Raw genomic sequence first — 14,438 nt, 5'->3', positions numbered from 1 at the left:
CTAGCAGTGGGGGCCCATTCTGTCTTCTCCAGCCCCACAAACCCCTCTCCCCAAGCACTGGGACTCTTATCCTGAGTTCCCCAGCCCTCTTCCCCTCAGCAGCAGGGGGTGCAAGGTCTGAGCCCATCATGTGGTTTCTGTCATACTGGCTGCATCCCTGCTGGCTTGGTTGTTTGCAGTGCTTCCCCCCTTGTGGGGCAGCTGACAGGGGGCAGAGCTCCGCAAAGGAAGGAGAGCCTGGTGCTGGCTTTGGGTGGGCACTGACCTGGCTAGGGGTGTGGGGCTTGGGGGTAATGGACAAGCGTTCTGCACACTCTGGGTGTTAGAGCCAGTTTTCTGCCAGGGCGGTTGACTCAGAAAGTGCCAATGGGACCAAGCAAGCACTCTGTGGTGCCAAGTCATAACAGCCATATGGGGTTAGCCCTATGGCCCAGCTAGCTCAGTGTCCTGTCTGCTGCCAGTGGCCTGTGCCGGGTGCTCCAGTTATCGAGTGATTGATCCCATCAGCCACTCTGGCAGCTGGAGGTTTAGGGACACCCTGAGCATGGGGTAGCATCCCTGACTATCCTGGCTAATAACACTTCCCACTGAAACTGGGCAGATGGACCGGCCCCCCTGCCAGGCTTCTTTCCTCCATGGCTCCCCATATAACCTGCCAGAGCCAGGCAGCCTGGCAACATTTGAAAACGTAGTTTTGGTTCTTGGAGTCCCTTGGGCTGGTCTCAGCCCACATCAGGCCCTGCCTGTTCTCTGTCTATGGCTCACAAGCAGAGACCTGGCTATAGCTCTGCTGGCCTGACCCCTGAGCTAGACACAGCCAGGTACAGGGAAGAGTTTGTGCAGCGCCCTAGATACGGCCTCAGAGAGATGGATTAACTGCTGCGCTGGGCACACCCTGCCCCTGGCTGCAGGAAGCATCTGCGTTCCAGAGCTCTGGCTGCTGTGCTGGAGCTATGCCGTGGGAGCCATGGTGCAGACATGGCCCAGATCCTCTGAGCACTGAATTGCTTTGGGCTAACTCGAGTCTGGACTCAGTGCGTGGGGGCCCGGTGCCATTCCCCTCTGAGCTGGCTTGGAGATTGGACTGGACTATCCCAGGGCCCTTCTGCCCACAAATGCTTGATCTGGGCTGGTTCGGCACCATCTGGGCCTGGAGGGAATTTGGCTTTTCTGGAAATGCAAAATCTGTCCCATGCAAGAACCTCTGGTGGGCCCAGTTCCGTACCAGAGGAACTGAGTGTTAGCCGCTGAACAGAACCCAGTGTCAATCCCCCCTCACCTCTGTTAACAAAGGCTCCAGCTCCCAAACCTGGCTGGGCTCACGGAGCCTCCCAGGGAGAAAGAAGCCGACAAGAAACAAACACTGCCAGGGAGGAGCAGCCCCCCCAGCTGGTTTATGCCTATCATGCAGGACCTGGAGCCCCTGGCCCCAGGGAGGAATGCACTGGGCCTAGCGAGGGGCATCCTGTTAGCAGCAGGACCCATTGCTGGAAATGCGAGCAGCTGTTTGCTCTTGGGGGCTGCCTCTTGCACAGGGCCAACTGCAAGCCAAGAGGGCATGTGTGCTACAGAATCCGTCCTTTCCTTGAAGGCTGTGATCAATCCTCCCACCCTGCTCAGCACTCTGGGGCAAGGCAGAGCTGGGCAGGGGTGGAGGGTACAAGTGCTGCCAGCTATGTATGTGCTTCCCATGCTTCTCCCCTACATCCCAGCCCCTCTCCTATTTCCGCCTCATCCATCAAAGCTCAGGGCCATGGGAGCTGGGACCCAGCCACACGCACACCCTCTGCTCTATCTGGAGTGACTGACCCGCTGGCCAGCTAGTGAGTGAGTCCAAGACCACCCCACATTCCTGGCTCCTAGCAGTGCCCTGTCAACGCCAGGGTTGTGAGCTTCCCCCCAGCAGTGCACTCATACGCACACCCCAGACCTGCCCAGGGAAGAAGCTGCCGGGCAGGGACTGTTATGGGTGGAGGTGGTCAAGATGCAGGCCAATTATGCTGGCAACAGGGCTCAACCCCCTCTAATTCCCACCGCATGTCAGACTGAGATGCTGTCTTCCTGGCTGGGTTAATCATCTCCCAGCCCTGTGCTGCCAGCTGCTGCCCTGGGAGGGGTCCTAGGCTGGTATCACCAGGGCTTTTCTCTACGCCAGGTAGGGCAGCCTCTTTCTTGCCTCCCCCCATCCTTCAAACCTCAGGGCCAACGGAGTCGGGACCCAGCTGCACAGACCCCTCCACAGTGCCAGGAGTGACTGACACCCCTCCCCCCCCGCAACAATGCTGTCAGTGCCAGTGCTGTGAGCTTCCCCCAGCAGTGCCCTGTGAACACCTGGGCTGTGAGCTCCCTCCTAACAGTGCTTTATGAGCACCAGGGCTGTGAGCTTCCCCCCAGCAGTACCCTGTCAGCCCTAGGGCTGTGAGCTTCCCCCAGCAGTGCTCTGTCAATACGAGGGCTGTGAGCTTCTCTCTCCCTCCCCCCATCCCCCCCGCAGTGTCCTGTTAATGCCCGGGCTGTGAGCTCTGGGTATCTGGGCAGGAGCTGGATTAGGGGCTAAAACACGCTGGTGGGACAGGGTGCTGGGGGGTCTCTGGGCAGGAGCTGGTTTAGTGACTGGGGTGGCTAGGGGCAGGGTTTGGCTGCTCCTCAGCAGAATGGGAACCCCCCTCCATTGACATGCTGCAGGAGCCCCAGATGTGAGTCCCAGGCAGGGTCTGGCCCATCTGGGGCGAGTGCAGCAGTAGCAGCTGCAGCAGGGTTCCCTAGGTGCAGGACAGGGGGCGTGAGGGGAAAGTACCTAAGTCTTGATCCAGTCCACACACCCAACCCCCTGAGCCAAGCAGTCTCTGCCCTGGGGCTGGATCAGCGCTGGTGCCCCATGGGGGGAAAATCACTTTGTAGTGGTAATGAAGCCAATGTAATCAGGGTGACCCATTTCAAACAGTTGACAAGAAGGTGTGAATAACAGTATGGAGAAATTAGTTTTTGTAATGACCCATCCATCTTTATTCAGGCCTAATTTGATGGTGGACCACTACAAAGTGATTTTTCCTGCCTTGGTAGTCTACTGTTGAGAATAGCCCACTTCCACTTTAATTGAATTGTCTGATTAGCACTGACCCCCCCACTTGGTAAGGCAACTTCCATCTTTTCATGTACTGGTAGTTTGTATTTTCCACTCCATGCATCTGACAAAGTGGGTTTTAGCCCACGAAAGTTTATGCCCAAATAAGTTTGTTAATTTCTAAGGTGCCACAAGGACTCGTTGCTTTTACTGATACAGACTAATATGGCTACCCTTCTGAAACCCGTCATCTTACTTTCTGTAGCCTCTTCTCTTCCCTCCCTCTGGTGGTGGCTTGCATTACTGAGCCTGACCAGACAGGTTTTTCTGAGCAGCTCCTGCTGCCCTCCTGCCCAGAAGGTCTGCGATTAACTTGTGTTAAAAAAATTTAACACATTAATTATGCTAGGCATTAACGCAAGTTAATTGACAGCCCTAATCATAATGCCTCTGTATCAGCGGTTCTCAAACTGCAGTTCTCAAACTGACCCCTGTTTTAATGGGGTCACCTGGGCTGGCTTAGACTTGCTGGGACCCAGTGTTAGGATATAGATATTCAGGCCTGTCTGTAAAGGTCTGTACTCTAGGGATTTAGGTGTATTCTTATCACTTAGCTAGTTATAGAGGTATAAAAGAAAGAATCAAAATCACTGTCTGCCGGTGTAAGAGCCTTCTCTTACTGTGACAGTCTAAGGCCCTGTGCTTAGGCTAAGACCTTTGGCTAAGCAGCAGAGGCAGCCATAAGTTGGGAAGCGAATGGTCAGATCCTCACATTCCAAACTAGTCACATTGAAATAAGGTGCTATTGGGCTGTTAGGAATACAATCCTGTCCTGATAATGCCGATCGCCTCCAGGGAAAGGGAAGTGCCTAGAAGATGTAAAAGGAAACTTAGTTTGATAGCATCCTGTCTGGCAAGAACTCACTTATCAATAGCTGGGATGTGAAATCCTCATTTCTGTGTTGTTCTATCACTGTAGTCCCCATTTTCCTATTGTTTGTCTGTATAATCTCTGTCTGGTTCTGTGATTGTTTCTGTCTGATATATCATTAATTTTGCTGGGTGTAAACTAATTAAGGTGGTGGGATATAATTGGTTAAATAATCATGTTACAATATGTTAGGATTGGTTAGTTAAATTTCAGTAAAATGGTTGGTTAAGGTATAGCAAAGCAGATCTCAAGTTTTACTATATAGTCTGCAATCAGGAAGTGGGGGGGGTAGGAACAGGAAATGGGGGTAGGGAACTTGGAATCATGTTTTGCTAAGGGGGGGGGAATGGGAACAGGAACACAGGTAAGGTTCTGTTGTGTCAGAGCTGGGAAGGGGGATGCTAAGGAAGGAAACTGGAATCATGCTTGCTGGAAGGTCACCCCAATAAACATCAAATTATTTGCACCTTTGGACTTCGGGTATTGTTGCTCTCTGTTCATGCAAGAAGGACCAGGGAAGTAAGTGGGTGAAGGAACAAGCCCCCTAACACCCGGAGCCAAAGCCAAAGCTTGAAGCCACACTGCCTGGGGCTGAAGCCTGAGAGCTTCAGCCCAGGGCAGCAGGGCTCATGTCACAGACCCCTTGACTGCAGCTGAAGCCCTTGGCCTTTGGCTTGGGTCCCGCACCCAGGGTGGAGGGGCTCAGGCTTTGGCCCCCTACCCAGGATGGTGGGACTTGGGCGGGCTCAGGCTTCAGTTCCCCCTCATGGGGTCATGTAGTAATTTTTGTTGTCAGAAGTGGGTTGCGGTGCAATAAAGTTTGAGAACCCCTGCTCTATATAAATCCATGGTATGCCTGTCAGGGACTCACAGGACTTGTGCTCTCTCTCAGCTCTGTATGGCCCCTGGGAGGAACCTCCTACATCCCTTCTCGGGGGTCCACTTTCTCTCGGGTTAAGACATAGGCCGCTCCGCTTCCTGGAACCACACCTCTCTGAGCCTTAATACACCTGTCTCTTGCCGTGGGCCCCCTCAGGGAGTCCACTGGCTCTGGACCCCCAGGGCTGCTACACCCAGAGGGGATAATGCCACCCTGATATCTAGACTGGAGCAACTCTCAGCCAGTGTAAAACAGGAGGGTGTATTGAGAGGCTACCATGCTGAAACCAGCACAGGAAACTCTCAGGGCCTCAGACCTAGCATCCTTCAACACAGCACATCTAGGTCTCTTCTGCAGCCAGGTGGGCTCTGCCTGCTCTCCACTACCAGCCCAGAACCCACTCCTTGCAGCTGGGCATCTGATATCACTGTCTCCCAAGTCCCGCCTCTGTCCTTTGTCTTCTGTCCCAGGTAAACAGATTGTCTCGGCCTCCTCTCCTTTCAGCTTCTCCTCTCATCCGTCCCTTGTTTCCCCTCTGGCTGGAACCGGCTGGTCAGGCCACCGGAATCCTCTCTCCGCAGCCCATTGTCCTCACGCTGGCCAGAACCAGCTGTGACTCCCAAGCTGGGCCTCCTGGTCACCAGTCACTGGGGTATCCATTCTCCAGGCCATTTGCTGGCCCTCTGTAACAACAAACTCCCTCTCCCACTGTGACAGATTTTTGTTACCAATCTGCCTGGGGCATCAGTTGATCAGGCTGATGCCGCAGGATCGTTTGGGGAGGAGGTGCAGAACACATCAAGTGTCTAAGTTTTAAAGCTTGTGACAAAGTTCCTCCTCTGTCTTGGTGGGTTCTGCGCTTATTGGCGGATTTGCTTGCCTCAGAGGTTCACGGCAGCCCTCAGTTTGGCCACTTTCATGGCTCAAATCTGCCATTCACTCAGTTAGCCTCATCACTGGCCAGCATGGGGAAAAGAAAAAGAACAATCCCCGCTGTCTCTGCTGATCCACCTTGGGGATCGGGGAACAGGCCAGAGACCTTCCCCTCTGGTGAAAACTACAGTCCAGGTCAACTCCTCCGGTATCAAGTAGGGAGTTGGGGGGATGGAGGGATGGGGGAATCCGGGCCCACCCTCTAGTCCAGGTTCCAGCCCAGGGCCCTGTGGATTGCAGCTGTCTACAGTAGCTCCTGTAAGAGCTGCGTGACAGCTACAACTCCCTGAGCTACTTCCCCATGGCCTCCTCCCAACACCTTCTTTATTCTCAACACAGGACCTTCCTCCTGGTATCTGATAATGCTTGTACTTCTCAGTCTTCCAGTAGTACGCCTTCTCACTCTCAGCTTCTTGCGCCTCTTGCTCCCAGCTCCTCGCACGCACGCCACAAACTGAAGTGAGCTCCTTTTTACCTCTGCCTTGATCTCCTCCCTTCTTGCCGCTGGGAACTGATAAGGCCTTAAAGTTACCTTTGCTCCAGGGTCTAAGATAATGTGGTGATAAGCTTCGGTGGTCTGACCTGGTTTGGTTGAAAACACATCCTGGTATCAGTTGATCATCTCAGTTACCTCCTTCTTCTGGTTTAGTGTCAGATCAATGGATCTCCTGATCTGCTCCTGCATATTATTTCCCTGGATCGGGGTCTCTTGGGCCACTACACACGCCTCTCATTGGTGCCAAGGCTTTAAGAGATTAATGTGATAAATTTGTTCTTGTTTCTGGCGTCCTGGCTGCCACACCTTGTAGGTTACTTCCCCCATGGGTTCAACCACCTCATAGGGCCCCTGCCATTGAGCCAAAAGCTTGCTTTCTGCCATGGGTACCAACATCGTCACCCGATCCCCCGGTTGGAACTGTCAGACTTTTGCCTGGTGATTGTAATGGGTTTGCTGGGCCTCCTGCGCCTTTTCCAAATGTTCCCATACAATAGGGGTGACCCGGGCTATCCATTCTCGCATCTGCAACACATGGTCAGTTATATTTCTCTCCTCATTGAGTTTCTCTTCCCAGATTTCTTTTGTGATATCTAGTATGTCACAGGGGTGGCGTCCGTATAATAACTCAAAGGGGGAAAACCCAGTTGAGGCCTGAGGTACCTCCCGGATTGCAAACATAAGGTAGGGTAGTAGAGTGTCCCAATCCTTCCCGTCCCGACTTACCACTTTCCTTATCATTGCCTTGAAGGTTCAGTTAAACCTTTCTACCAGCCCATCGGTCTGCGGATGATAGACCGAAGTCCTCAAGGTATGTATATGGAGCAGTGTACAGCGATCCTACATTAGCTTCGACATAAATGGGGTACCTTGGTCTGTTAATATCTCCTTTGGTAGCCCCACTCAGGCAAAGATCCCCAACAACGCTTTGGCTATCGTTTTAGAGGCCGTGTTCCGCCGGGGGACAGCTTCTGGGTAGCGAGTAGCATAGTCCAAAACAACAAGTATATATTGGTGACCCCGAGACGTCTTCTCCAGGGGTCTCACCAGGTCCATGGCTATTTGCTCGAAGGGGACCTCTATGATGGGAATGGGTACTAAAAGTGCCCTCAAGTGGGGATGGTGACTGTGCAGCTGAGATTCTGGGCAGGACACACAGTACCTCCATACTTCTTCATGTACTCCGGGCCAGAAGAACTGTCATAGGACCCATCCCAGGGTCTTCTCTACCCCCAAATGCCCCCCAAAAAGATGACTATGGGCAAGACTTAATACAGCATTCTTGTGTTTTTGAGGTACTAGGATCTTCTGTACCTTCTGTCACTGTACTGGTGCAACCCAGTATAAAAGATTCTTCTTCATTATGAAGTAGGGTCCTGGTCCCTGGGTTTTCCCTTCCATGGGAACCCCATTTATTTCGGTCACCTCCTTCCTAATGTTGTCGTACCTTGGGTCTTCAGCTTGGTCCCATTCAAAATTTCCTCTCCCAGGGCTAATCTACCTGAGATCTAGGGGGCCAGTCTCTGTTGCCTCAACTGGTTCAGAGGTGTTAGGATGGGGGTCAGACTCGGGTGCTTCTCCCTCCTGGATGACATCCTTTTCAGCTGCTCAGGTCCACCTACCTACGAGAGCGGCCCTCTGGCCTTGGTTCAGTATTCGGGTTCCCGAGCCCTCAACTGCCTTTCTTTCCCTTTTCATCTTTCTACCCCGTCTGGGAAGGGAGAACACATCTGGGGATATTTCAGAGAAGATTGGGGATTGACAATCTACTGGGCATGCCTCACTAATTTCAGGGTCCCCCTCTCTCTCCAAACCCCCTACTGGGATTAAGTCTCCAAACCCTGGGAAGTCCCTTCCTATGAGCATTGGGTATGGGAGTTTAGTGACTACACCTGCTGCTACCTCAGTAGTGTTCCTCTGGATTTCAATTTTTACGGGGATGGTGGGGTAATAATTAACTGTCCCATGGATGCATGTTATCCCTGTACATTTAGCCTGCAGCAGCTGACTACGTTTCACGAGCTTCCCTGAGATAAGTATGATAGCACTCCCCGAATCAACCAGTGCTGTGGTCTCTACCTCATTTAGCTTCGCTGGTCTGGTGTACATACGTGGGGTTAGTGAGACCCCCACAAGGTGGATTAGGGAGCATGGGTCTGCCCACACAGGAATGGGGCAAGGATGCCAGACCACTGATCTCAAGGCCAGGCCTCCCATAGGCTGTCCTCTCAAAGGCCAGGAGATATGGATCGATGTCATCCTCCCCCTTCATTTTCTGCAGGCAATTGCTGGCCTGTATGATACGTGTCCCACCATGGCCACAGTTCATCTCTGCAAGGGCCTTCACTTGATTTACTAGTTCCTGCAACACAGTATGGTCTTGAGCAGCCTGGTCCATCAACAAGCGATTGGTCTCTTGCTGCAGCCGCACTGCCTCCTGTTGGGCAGCAGCCTGGACACCGGTAGCCTCCTCCCAGGAAAAAGGGACCTACTTAACCTGGGGCTAATATATCTGCCTTCTATCACTCTCCTGTAGCCATCTGGCCCGACCCTGTCACAAAAGATACAAAAGCACCCCCACCTCTGCCCCGGCCCCACCCCCACTCCACCCCTTCCATGAGACCCCACTCCTGCCCCCGCCTCTTCCCACATCTTTTCCACCCCCATTCCAACCCCTTCCCCGAAGTCCCCACCCTGCTCCTCCCCCCACCCTCCTGGAAAGCACTAAACACCGCCAAACAGCCAAACTCTCTTGGTTTTTTCTTGGTTTTTTCAATGGTTTGCATGCAGAGGGGGTAGGGCTGTTTCCCTGGGTGTTACTGGTTTAATGAGGTGATAGGAGATGGAGTTTGTCGTTACAGAGGAGCCACGATGGAACTGGGACCCCAGCCAATGGCCTGGAGAAAGAATACCCCAGCCACTGGTGACCTGATGACCAGGAGGAGTCACAACCAAATCTGGCCAGTGGGAGGACAATGGGCTGCGAAGAGAGGACCCCGGTGACTTGACCAGCCGGTGTCAGCCAGCGGGATACAAAGGTTCCAGCCATAGGGGTACAAAGGACGGCTGAGAGGAGAGAAGGCCCAGGCGACCCTGTTTACCTGGATAGAAAACAATGGACAGAGGTGGGATGTGGGGAGGTGATATCGGATGCTCAGCTGGAAAGCGCAGGGTCTCCGGACTGGAGAGAGAGAGCAGGCAGAGCCCCCCTGGATGCAAGAGAGACTTAGATGTACGGTGCTGAGGGAGGCCAGGCCTGAGTCCCTGAGCATTTCCTGTGCTGGGTTGAGATGCTCAATAAAGCCTCCTGTTTTACACTGGCTGACAGTCGCTCTGGGCTAGAGAAAGGGGGGCATTATTCCCTCTGGGAGTGGAGGCCCCGGGGGTCCAGAGCGAGTGGACTCCTGTGGCGAGAGACAGGCATGCTAAGGCTCAGAGAGGTGCGGTTCCAGGAGGCGGAGGGACTTAACCCCCAAGACAGAGTGGACCACCAAGAGGGGCTGTCGCACCGAAAGGGGTTCCCCCCCCAGGGACCGTATGGACCAAGAGTGGGCACAACTTGGCAGTCTGTGACACCGTATTCCCTACCCCTTGAGCCAGGCAGTCTCTGCCCTGGGGCCGGATCAGAGCCAGTGCCCCATGTGGGGAAAGGCCCCATTACTCATTACCCACCCCTAGGCCAGCCAGCCACATGTGAATTGTGTTCTGTGTTGGTCCCAGCTTAACTCTGCACCAAGTGCTAGGGTCCCTGAAGCAGATCGATGCCGGCAATAGGGAGGTGATTGGCTTGGACGAAGCTGGGGATGTCTATGTCCTGTACAAAGGGAACTGGCTCTACGTGTTGGGGCCCATGCAGCACGTGTCCGGGGGTCCAGGGGCATGTTGGCTGTGGACAGGCACAACTACATGTACTGACTGGTGGGCAACACCTGGCAGAAAACAACAGGTACCCATACCGCAGGGGCTGGAGGCAATCTGGGGTGTCAGGGTCCTTCTTCCCAAGGGGCCACCCTAATCCATCTGGGACAGGGCAGAGATCCCTGCTTTGCCATCCCAGCCGAGCTCCCTGCGTCCCCGTGGCTATCGGCTGGGACCTGGGCTGGGGGCTCCCTCGCCAGCAGCTGGGCTGGCTCGGCCAGGGGAGCCCAACAGAGAGCAGGACCCAGCTGTGCCTGCTCTAATCACTAGAGACTTTATTATTAGGGCTATTATCCTGCCATCCTGCCATGCACTGCACAGACTCTGACTGAGAATGGGGCCCCCATCGTGCTAGGTGCAGGCACTGCCCAGGCTGAGATCAGGGCCCCTGTCACACCAGGTGCTGCACAGACCCTGACCGAGATCGGGGAGGGTTTATCTCCCTTGACCCCAGTCTCATCCCTGGTCTCAGGGTCACTTGCACAGCTCGATGCAGGGAAAGACCTGTTTGTGAGTGGTGTTCATGCCTCCATGGGCACCTGGTGCCTCTTGCGACTGGGGACCATTCTGCAGTGGGGCAGCCCCTCCCTGCCCTGGGCCCACATGAATGGGAAGCTCAAGTACATCAGCTATGGCTGGTGGGGCTGCTGCGGGGTGAACACTGCCGGCCAGGTATGGTTCCACTGGGGCATCTGGCCGGACAAGTGCATGGGGACCCACTGGGTGCACATCCCGGGCACACTCACCATTATCGAGACTGGCACTGATGGGAGCGTCTACAGGGTGAACAGCTAACAAAAAAGCTAACAAAAGGTTAGGAACCATTAGAAAAGCAATTGAAAACAAGACAGAAATTATAATTAGGGCTGTCAAGTGATTAAAAAAATTAATCGCGATTAATCACGCTGATAAACAATAATAGAATACCATTTATTTAAATATTTTTGAATGTTTCTACATTTTCAAAGCTATTGATTTTAATTACAATACAGAATACAAAGTGTACAGTGCTCACTTTATTTTTTTTTATTACAAACATTTGCACTGTAAAAAAGAAACTTCAATTCACCTCATTGAAGTACTGTAGTGCAATCTCTTTATCATGAAAGTTGAACTTGAACATGAGAGCTGAACATGAAAGGGAACTCACCAGCTGCGTGCTCCTCCAGTGTTGTGCCCCAGGTGTCTCCGGAGGGGAGCAGGGCCAAACCCCTACTGGCAGCCCCAGCACTCAACACCAAGACGGTGCATCCAGGAGCACGAGGGTGGGGGAAGGGCTCATAGGCGCCGACTCTGTGGGTGCTCCAGGGAAAAATTAGTGGGTGCACTGCACCCACCAGCAGCCAAGCTCCCGTCACTTCCCCACCTCACCTCCACCTCCGCCTCCTCCCCTGAGCGCACCGTGTCCCTGCTCCTTCACCTACCTCCCAGCACTTGCCACTGCCAAACAGCTGTTTGGTGGCGTAGCAAGCTCTGGGGGAAGGGGCAGGAAAGTGGCACACTTAGGGGATGAGGGATAGCTCAGTGGTTTGAGCATTGACCTGCTAAACCCAGGGTTGTGAGTTCAATCCTTGAGGGGGCCATTTAGGGATCTGGGGCAAAAATTGGGGTTTGGTCCTGCTTTGAGCAGGGAGTTGGACTAGATGATCTCCTGAGGACCCTTCCAACCCTGATATTCTATGATTCTATGAGGGGGTGGGTATTTGGGGAAGAAGCCGGAATAGGGACAGGGAGGGGGCTGAGTGGGGGCGGAGACTTTGGGGAAGGGGTTGGAATGGGGGGCGGGGCAGGGGTGGGTCAAGCACCCACTGCTGCGCCTATGGAAGGGCTGCTGATTTGCCCCCTCTGCCCCAATCATAGTCCAGGAGGCTGTCGTTGCAAAAAAAGCCCCTGGTGGCCGCATTTGAGAAATGCTAGGCTAGGGACACACAGAGCATAAGATTGCATTCCTGGCTCATAGCCGCTGATGGACTCATCCTCCATGAATTTATCTGGTTCTTATTTGAACCCCATTATAGTTATGACCCTCACAACATCCCCTGGCAATGAGTTCCACAAGGTTGACAGTTCCACAGAAGGAAGGTGATCAAGAACAGTCAACATGGATTCACCAAGGGCAAGTCATGCCTGACCAACCTGATTACCTTCTATGATGAGATAACCAGCTCTTTGGACATGGGGAAAGCAGTGGATGTGACATATCTTGACTTTAGCAAAGCTTTTGATATGGTCTCCCACAGTATTCTTGCCTGCAAGTTAAAAAAGTATGGATTGGATTAATGGACTATAAGGTGGATAGAAAGTTAGCTAGATTGTCGGGCTCAACGGGTAGTGATCAAAGGCTTGATGTCTAGTTGGCAGCCGGTACCAAGCAGAGTGCCTGTGGGGTTGGTCCTGTGGCCGGTTTTGTTCAACATTTTTATTAATGATCTAGATGATGGGATTAATTGCATCCTCAGCAAATTTTCAGATGACACTAACCTGGGGGGAGAGGTAGATACACTGGAAGGTAGGGATAGGGTCCAGAGTGACCTAGATAAGCTGGAGGATTGGGCGAAAAGAAATCTGATGAGGTTCAACAAGGACAAGTGCAGAGTCCTGCACTTAGGAAGGAAGAATCCCATGCACCGCTACAGGCTGGGGACCGACAGGCTAAGCAGCAGTTCTGCAGAAAAGGACCTGACCTGGGGATTACCGAGAATGAGAAGCTAGATATGTCAGCAGTGTGCCCTTGTTGCCAAGAAGGCCAATGGCATATTGGACTGTATTAGTAGTAGCATTGCCAGCAGATCGAGGGAAGTGATTATTCCCCTCTATCCAGCACTGGAGAGGCCACATCTGGAGTATTACGTCCAGTTTTGGTCCCCTCACTACAGAAGGGATGTGGACAAATTGGAGACAGTCCAACAGAGGGCAACGAAAATGATTAGGGGTCTGGAGCAGATGATTTATGAGGAGAGGCTGAGGGAACTGGGGTTATTTATTCTGCAGAAGAGAAGAGTGAGGGGGGATTTGAGAGCAGCCTTCAATTACCTGAAGGGGGGTTCCCAAGAGGATGGAGCTTGGCTGTTCTCAGTGATGACAGATGACAGAACAAGAAGCAATGGTCTCAAGTTGTAGTGGGAGAGATTTAGATTGGATATTAGGAAACACTATTTCACTAGGAGAGTGGTGAAGCACTGGAATGGGTTACCTAGGGAGGTGATGGAATCTCCATCCTTAGAGGTTTTTAAGGTCAGGCTTGACAAAGCCTTGGCTGGGATGATTTAGTTGGTGTTGGTCCTGCTTTGAGCAGGGGATTGGACTAGACGACCTCCCGAGGTCTGTTCCAACCCTATGATTCTATGACTGTGTGTTGTGTGAAGAAGTACTTCCTATGTTTGTTTTAAACCTGCTACCTATTAATTTCATTGAGTGACCCCTATTTCTTCTGTTATGAGGAGTAAACAACACTTCCTTATTCACTTTCTCCGTACCAGCCAAGATTTTATAGACCTCTATCATATTGCCCCTTCGTTGTCTCTTTTCCAAGCTGAAAAGTTCCAGTCTTTTTAATATCTCCTCATACAGAAGCTGTTCCATACCCCTAATTGTTTTTGTTGCCCTTCTCTATACCTTTTCCAATTCCAGTATATCTTTCCTGAGATGGGGCAACCAGATCTTCATATAGTATTCAAGATGTGGGTATTGTGATGAAGCAGGGGTTTCTTTGCGTGCAGAGGGGGTAGGACTCAGTTTCTCTGTGTTACTGATTTAACAAGGTGGTGGTGTCACACTCCAATGGCCCCCTCCCTCAGGGAGGCTTTGCGGAAGGCAGATCAGCATTGTATGTGGCTAACACTTTTGCAAGCATCGCAAAGCATTTTGGAGTGGGTCAAAGGTGTGTGAGCAGAGATTGGAAGTTTCCTTTGCAGAATATGAGAGGCCAGGGCGGAGAGGAAGAAGAAGAGCAGAGAATGAGATAACTCAACACTTCAGCTAGCTCCGTGTGAAGATAAGCTGCTGGCCCTGGCCCAAGGTCAGCAGCTGCCCAAACGTGAGAAGAGGAGAACTAAGCTGAGCAGAGCTGCAGAGACAGCAGTAAGAACAGTGAGAGCAAATGAGACAGCGACAGCGAAGGCCACTAGAAGGGAAAACAAAGTCTCCGGAGCCGGGATGTTTTGGGAAATCGAGGAGGCCACAGCAAGCCGGTTTGGACTGGCACAAAGAGCACCAG

The sequence above is a fragment of the Lepidochelys kempii genome, chromosome 24 (genome assembly GCF_965140265.1).
Source record: "Lepidochelys kempii isolate rLepKem1 chromosome 24, rLepKem1.hap2, whole genome shotgun sequence".
Lineage (NCBI taxonomy): Eukaryota > Metazoa > Chordata > Testudines > Cheloniidae > Lepidochelys > Lepidochelys kempii.
The sequence above is the reverse complement of the archived record's forward strand: the minus strand, read 5'-3'. Positions refer to the sequence as shown.